Raw genomic sequence first — 8143 nt, 5'->3', positions numbered from 1 at the left:
TCCCACTCTAACCATTTGGGGGGTGTGCCTAAGCGTTTGCTTTCTCAAAGCTCCTCCGAGGCGCTGCAGTCTCAGAGTATCCCTCTCCCAAGCCTTCCTCACTCAGCTCCTCCAGACTAGTGGCAGCAGCAATTAGCAAACGCCTGGTGGAACTGCAAGTCTGCTAAGCTCATCACAATAACTACTAGAAATAATGTTAACGGCTTAATGAAACGCATTATTGTGAGGCTGTGTCAGAGTAGGGGCTTCTTAAAGAGACAGGACAATTTCAAGGTGTCAGTTTACAAAGTCAGATTTCTTTAGTCATGTTGAATATATGCAACACTTTTATAACAACTGGAGATAATATAGTGACCTGAAAATGCCACAAAATGGGACAATGTGTTTGGAAAATGCATGCATTACCCCTTTAAGTCTGTAACACCTTGATGCTGTGTAACCCTCCTTTAAGAGTGTTTTTATCTCTTTTTGCATATTTACATTCCATCTATTAATGCAACACTTGATTACTTGCCTGCAAACCCCCTTGACAAATCAATAATTAAAAAGCTGTATAGGATGTTATCGAGTTAATATTCAGGCCAATGTCTTCCTAAGTCTTCAGGGATGCACATGCTTACGTTCTCCTTACAAGCTCCCAACAACAGTCCTCCAGCCTCCATTTTTTATTCATGTGCAACTTTTAGAAGCACTTGTTTGCTTCAAAAGCAAGTCAGAGCAGCTTCCAAAAGACAAAAACCATAACATTTCTAAAGGAAATATTTGCTGGCGTGCACAACCCACTTACATCAAATTTCTGTTTTCCGTCTCATCTTCATTTCCCAATTTGCTTTTGTAAAACCTCCTTTAGTATTCTGCAATCGCTTGCAATACCAAACATCCCGTGTGCTCGTATGGTTTCTGCTACATGCCCCGCACATATTTCAGCAAATGAATTCAGTTTTAAAGCTTTAATTTAATTTGAAACAGATGTACGGAGAGCCCGGAAAAAGCAATAACAATAATTAAAGTGAACAGTAAAGCCGAGAAGTGAAGAAAAGCAAAAACATAATGGACTGAAAGATCCTGAGACTGTGAAATCATTCATGTAGACAGGCACAGGATATTGAAATATTGATGTATTTGACATAAAAACACGTTTTGTGAGAGACACACTCTGGATTTTCCTAATAACCAGCTGCTAGAAACTGCAGCCGTCGCAGTCCCTTTATTTGCATGTCGTCATAGCCACAGGGCCGTGCACGTTGATGTTCGTCTGTCTTTTTACCTTCTGATTGCAGGGTGTGACCGGCAGGTGCGTTCTTTCAACAGGAGCTCATCAAATCCGATCAGGAGACGTGGATTCCCTGGGGGAAATCCCAGATGCTTTTACTCTCACAGGCGGTAATCAGGTCTACCAACTCTTTGCTTTTACATTTCCTCAATGATTTCTGTGCTTTTATTATCTCAGTTGACTAATTCCAACTTTGTGTTTTGTGTTATTCAGTCAGGATCTCCCCACAACAACCCACCATTACTCACCCACAAGTCTGTCTGTCCTCCAATGCTTGACCAGCTCATGAAACTCCTCCTGGAACAAAGAAACAGGACATTTCTAACCAAGCCAACCACCTCACCCTCATTTCATAACCACATCTCAACCCCATTTCCATTTCCCATATTTCACCACCTCAGAGTTATTCTTTGGCGTCAGTAATTATTGGGGACATGACATGCTGGCTATGACCGCAGCAGCTGGAAGGCCCATATGGAGGGACGTTCCTGTTACCTTTTTGGGCCTGGCTCGACTCCGCCACAGGAGCCAGCGTTCAACCATGAGTGACCCGATCAGGTCACTGCATTTTCCTCGTAAGCCTTACTTTTAACTGTTTGCTGCCATTTTCTTAATCTTTCCTACTGAAGAAGCTTTTGTCTGCGACTCTTACGACTTGCGTTGCATTTGCTTCTCCCAATAATTGTAACCAAATGTGTTATTCCTCCCGAGCAATTTCTCCTGCGCTGTTGTTAAGAGATGATTAGCATAATTTACTTCACCTGTGATTAGTCATTATGATCCCACCTGCTTTCCCTTCCACACCTGATCGGGTCACTCACGGTTGCATGTTTCCGTCACTTCTCATTATCAGGACAGCAGAAGCAAAGAGTCCAAATGTAGTCACTGATCAGCTTGTGTAACCCAAGGATGCAGCAATCATCTGCTGACACCGGTAGATAATTCAGCACACTTTGCAGCAAAAGCCCTGAAATGGTTTGCCGAGAGGCGCTGAATTAACTAAAGTGGAAATTACATAGCAACAGGTTTTATTGCGACTTTAATGGCACAGCCGACGGCAGCTGGGCAAAAACGGTGACGTTCCCGTCTCCCTCTGCATGATCTCCGTTTCCTTGAATGATCTAACATATATATATTTAAAGAGGCAGACACTTTTGAGGGCAGGATCCTTCTTTAACATGGCCACAGAATTCAGTTACAGCCACCGACTTTTGCTTTGAGGCACGGAAATAAATATGTGTACAATGAGTTGTACTCTGCAGTGCATAGCACATGCAGTATTTGTAAAAACAAAAAAAAGTAGTTACAATCGTGATTAACTGCTTTAATTATGTGTCACTACTTGACTCTAACCAATCAATTCTGAGAACAATTTAAATGTAAAACCCTGTGTTCACTTATACGGTATCAAAACTTTTTAAAAAGTCCACATGATTCTGGATCATACTTCCTTCAATTAAATATTTACTGCATATTTGAAATGGAGCAAATTATTATTTTTTTTAAAAAAACCATTAAAACAGGTTTATTTCAAAAATATTTTTAAGATAACTGATTAATTGAACTTAGTTGTTTCTGTTCTCAAGAGGCACAAACTGTGATTTTCCTCATTTGAATTTGACAAAGATGTGCAGTCCTGTAAAAGAGGCACATGAGAAGTAAAATACACGCTAACAACGACGAGAGAAAATCAATTTGTCTACTTGACTTTTCTGTTTGTTAGGGGGTTTTTTTTATGGCAATGACACATTTGTATAATCAAAATCACTGAATTTAAGCATTATGCACGGCAGGAGTCCGGTGTGAAGTCCGCGCTTCATCGGTAAAGAACTGAAAACGAGGGACTTGGAAGTTTGACGCTGTCAATGGACATATTTTTCTTTTTCTTTTATCTCTTTGCACTTTTGTGCAGCTGAAAACGATGCCTAATGTTTCATAATGAGATCAAAGCTGACTTCAGAACAATATGCAGCCATGACAGGAAAACAGGTGTTTGGAGACACGGTGACATGTCAGAAAAGGACAAACATTGTCCTGACAGCCACGAACAGCTGGTCTGTGCTGCGACACCTGTGTGCCCACCCAGCATTGTGTAGGATCTCTTCGCTACAACCTTCACTCAGGCTTTGACAAATGAACCAAAGTCATTACTGTTTACCATAGTTTTTTACCTGGAAGCACTGTGACTTGAATTATATTGCTTCTTTTGCTCTCTACATTGATTTTCTGCAAGGTGAAAAGCTCCATTTTCTGCACCTTTCTCACACTGCAGCAATTATTAAAGCCAGCTGACTCAGTCAGTATCTGGGTTAAAAATGAAGATGTGGCAGTGCTCGCTGTGTGTTAAACGTGTCTAAAGAGCCACCACAATCAGATCAGTCCTGCAGAAGAAATGGGCCTAATCAGAGTGTTACAGCAGTATTAGCTAGTGCACACATTGTGGAGCAAAGATTTCAGACTTCCTATAAAAACTTTGCATCTGTAGGTTGAACTCAGCGGTTGCTTAGTGATTATGAAGATTACCAAGTAGGAGCTCACCGGCAAAGTCTCTTAGCAACTGCAGTAAACAAGTGTGCAGGTATAAATAGACCTTTATAACTTAGAAGTTTTATTGTTTGTCAAATCTAATTGAGCGCCGGCAACGTTCTTGGTAAAACTGTGCAGAAGGAGTGACATAATAATGATTTTCAATATTTGCTCTTAGAAATTCTTTTGTACAAGAAAGCAGGACGAAACTTTTGAACAGATGCTCACACATACATTACGGCTCATCTTGACCTCCTTAACGACTCTCTGTGATGCAGAGAAAAAGCCGAACACTTTCAGCAGAAACGCCGCCATGGTTACTTGCTGTAAGTTTACTCTAGGGAAAAAGAGAAACTCTTAAAATAATCTCAGTACACACAATGTGTGCTGCTTTGTTTTCTCTGCTGGAATGCCGGGTTCCTTCAGGGCATCCTCTTACCTGAAGTCATACTTTAAAGGGCAAAAAAAAAAAAAAGAAAAAAGTACTAGAACCTTTTCAAGTATGAAAAGGATGGAAGGTTTGATGTTTAGGAAGGAATTACCAACCATTTTTGAATAATTTTACAGAGTAATTCTAATAGAGTGTTGCCATTACATATTTTTTGTTGTTTTGAAGCATTTGGTTTTTTCTTTAGTGTTTTATAAAGCATATTTTGGCATGTTGATTACGTACAAGCAATAAGATGTCCTACAGTATAAACAGCCATAGTGTTAAATGTGTTAAAGAGAAATGTGCACAGTCTCTCCTAAACAATTACACTTTTCATCAATTGTGTCACGAGCCTTCCTAAATCAAAAACATGATTAAAGCATACATTTACAGAAGTCTAAATATTGGACCTGCTTGGTTTGATTTGGTGAACATAGAAAACAAATAACAATTTGGCCTTTGGCACTGAAAGAGAAAGCAATACATAAATTCTTCTTAAAAGATGAAATGTGCCTTTAACTTATAAAAATTAATTCTGACTTCGTGCTTGAATCTTTCAAAGCCTGTGTGACTTTAGCAAATTTGAATATTTTTCTTTCGCGAAGGCAATGTAATGAGGAGAAAGAGCTGATCACCCTCTTGAGTTTTTCTTCTTTCATATTTCAAAAAGAGAGTGAAATAAAAGGTTTTGATAAACAGCTCTCAGTTTCTCAGAAAAACCATTGAGGTTTTAAGAACACTTTTTAGAACAAAGCACTGTGCTGGAAAATAAAATAAAAAAAAAAGAGGCAAAGGCAAAAAAATAAAAAATAAATAAATAAAGGGAAAAAAAAGAGAGAGTCCTTGGGGTAACCAGTTTTTAAACCATCTTACCAGCCCTGAACCTGGCCTATAAATAGTTCATTTTCAGGCTCAAACTCTGCGGTCCATGGACGTCACAGTCGGACCGGACCTGGACGGGTCCCGCATTACAGGGGAAAGCACTTCCACTGCAGCTCCTGGGAACCTTTACTCCTGCCGTGTTTTTCTCCTATCAGATTGGCCACCTGTGGACTGATGAGAGCGGAGATTTTCTTTCTCTAGGCTTATTCCTGTAGGGTGAGCACTACAGAAATGTTTCACGGAGGTGTCGTTCTTGATTTGATCAGAATTTGACAGATTTATGCGGCGAGTGTATAATTAGACACTTTAGCAAATATCTCCTTGAGACTGACGAAACAAAATTATGCTTTTCTTCTCTGGAGAACATCGATCAAGCCGCGTCGTCCTTTCACCCGTTTAATAACAGTCTTATAAATCTGTTGGGTAGCAGAGTTTCTCCGTCAGCCTGTATTCAGTCCACTGGTAACCAGCAGCGGCACTGGCCACTAGGTGGTTGTAATCTTGACCACTTCCATTCCTGCTTTAGGTTTTAATTCAGATGTGCAACAGCATCCTAATATACGCCTAGCGACAGATCGTTGTCAAGATGGAAGGACGCTCGTTGTTGCCATGGCTTTATGGCTGTTTATTCAGACCGCTAAACCTCACTAAGATTTGTTAATTTTCTTTCCTTATTTATTTCTATTTACATCACAAAATAATTAATTTACAATTTGAGTGTTTAATCATTTATGCTGATCCAAATGGCATCTTCTTAGGCACAACTCTCTACCCAGACAGTGAAAGGCCAGACTTTGGTTAGCCATATGTCTAGTAATCATGACAGCTTTTTCTTTTATTTAAGTTTCTGCCACTCACCGTGAAACAAGTAAAGCAAGCTAATTGTTACCTGGGCCTGGAAACAGTTTTATTTCCACCACAGTGTGTCAAGTGTCCAATCTGAGCTGCTCTGGACCGTATTTGATTTATTAACTTAAGAATTTGCAGGCCAAATGCTATGAATTAAACACATCTCCAATGGCGCAACCTTGCGTTTATTTCACTCTACCCGCATCGAGGGGCGAATTCACAAACCTGTGTATTTTCTTCACTACCTGCTTTATGTTTGCACCCAATGGATTGTCCTAAACTCATTCTGACAAAAGCAAGCAGTTTGCAACCTGTTTTGTTTCAGCTCACACTTAAGACAAAATAAGATTGAAACATCTCTTTACAGTGTATCAAAACGGGCTTGTTTACAGCTCGATTTTTTATTTTTTATTTTAATAATTGCAAAAGGATATTTAGATTTTATCGGTGTTGCAGAGTTTGAACTAGTGCTCCACCTGTCCTAATTTTTTCCCTTCCTTCAGCGAGACCCATAAGGTCTCCTCTCACGTATGGAAACGCCACCTGATGGGACAGCGATTCCTAAGTGTGTCTCGTATGTCTCCACATACGCTTCTCAGACGCTGTGCATGCAAACCATGTGTGATTTTTGACAAATTCTCATTTCAAAACTTTACTAATGTTAGTCCTGAGCTTTGCGAGATTCTTTGTGCAAAGGCCCTGAAACCCATTTGATTGGTGGATGAGTACCCAGCCTGTATATTAGTTAGACTTTGTTTCGGCTAGGTGCCTCTAATGCCTTGGCGTGTCGGAGCCTTTTTATCGAGTGGTTGGAGAATTGTGAAAAATCAAACAATTTCACACCACTTTGGAAGGAGAAATTTACTGTTGTAATCCGGATTAGAGCTTGCAGTGAGACGAGTTGCCATTTCTCATTAGGATTCAGTGTGCCATGTGGCCTGCCGCAAACAAAAAGGCTAAACCACCCATCAGACATCCACTCAAAATGAAGTAATCACTTTCTTCTTTTTTTTTTTTGGAAGAACTACCAATTCTTTTCAGGATTACGCTTTAAACCTGCCGAAAATGTGAACAACGTCCTGATGAATTTGCAACCTTTAGTTTTGTTCCACTGCCTCCGTGTGGATATAGGATGGGTCAAAAGTCACAGTCACAGGTCATAAACTGGCCACAGTATTTATGTCCGTTCTGCGGTCCGTGTTTTAACATGTCAACACAAACGAGGCAAGATGGATGGTCTGTTGACAAGGGTCGTTTATCACTGCATCCTCTGCGTACTTCTCTCCTCTGCCACACTGTTCAAGGTTTCAAAGCTCTTCTTCTGGCCTGTATAGAAACGTATGAAGGCCACAGGTGATCCTAACAGGTGCTGTTGGAGTCGGAGGTGAATTACATGGCAAAACAAATGAAACCAGCAGGAAATCATCCTGGAAAAGAGCTGATCAAGCTCTTATTAACGTTAGGATTAGTTCCATTAAATACTGGGACAGGAAGGGTATTAACTCAACAAACAGAGAAGAAGTTGCAATTTTTTTTTTTTTCACAAGCTTCCAAAATCTTAAAAATGATAATTTCTAAATGTTTTATGCATGATTTTATCTGGTCACCTTCATACATGTCTTACCTTGTGCGACATCTCATCGGTAATCTATTCTTAATTCTTTACAGGTTTAACGATTCCAAGTCTTTTGGGTATTATTTGTTCAGGGTTTAGGAATGGCTTTACGGGAATTTTTGACCATCCTTCCAGAAACTATTTTGACGTTGAGCTGGCTCATGGTCTCCTCTCTAATTCATCCCAAACGTGTTCTTTCAGGTTGAAGTAACGACTATTCATGTTCATTTAGGACAGATGATCTTATCCACGTCTTTAAGCATCTCGCTTCCCTCCCAAAGTTGGTGACATCAGTTCATCCAAGATGCTTTGGCGTGCTAAGTCGTCAAAAGCTCCTTTCACTGTAGCTCTTGGAAAAACACAGATCACCATGACGATCTGCTCTGCATCAAAGTTTGTAGTTGACTCAGTACAGTCAAGCAAACGCTGCTCCCCTGGATCCTGCCGAAACCAGGCGGATTGTCAGACAAAGAGACGTGATTTGTCACTCCTAAGAACACGGCTGCACTGCTCTATGATCCAGTGGCGACACTTTGCATTGCTCATTTTGATGTAAGGCTTGGATGCA

The 8143-nt window shown here is 40.2% G+C and overlaps 1 long non-coding RNA gene across 2 annotated transcripts; it reads right to left on the bottom strand.

Moving 5' to 3' along the window:
• Positions 1-938: 938 nt before the first annotated feature.
• On the bottom strand, positions 939-4200 carry LOC106950314 (uncharacterized). Of its 2 annotated transcripts, XR_001425589.1 has the most exons (3): positions 1769-4200; positions 1522-1570; positions 939-1346 (listed from the first exon to the last, which is right to left on the bottom strand). It is a non-coding gene; the product is annotated as an uncharacterized LOC106950314 (long non-coding RNA). The 2 variants fall into 2 exon arrangements; XR_001425588.1 differs by lacking the exon at positions 1769-4200 and having other exon boundaries at positions 1522-1762.
• Between the last annotated feature and the right edge of the window lie 3943 nt (positions 4201-8143).

The sequence above is a fragment of the Poecilia latipinna genome, unplaced genomic scaffold, assembly GCF_001443285.1.
Source record: "Poecilia latipinna isolate Pla-1442-1.1 unplaced genomic scaffold, P_latipinna-1.0 Scaffold392, whole genome shotgun sequence".
NCBI lineage: Eukaryota > Metazoa > Chordata > Actinopteri > Cyprinodontiformes > Poeciliidae > Poecilia > Poecilia latipinna.
This window is presented reverse-complemented; position numbering and strand designations above follow the sequence as displayed.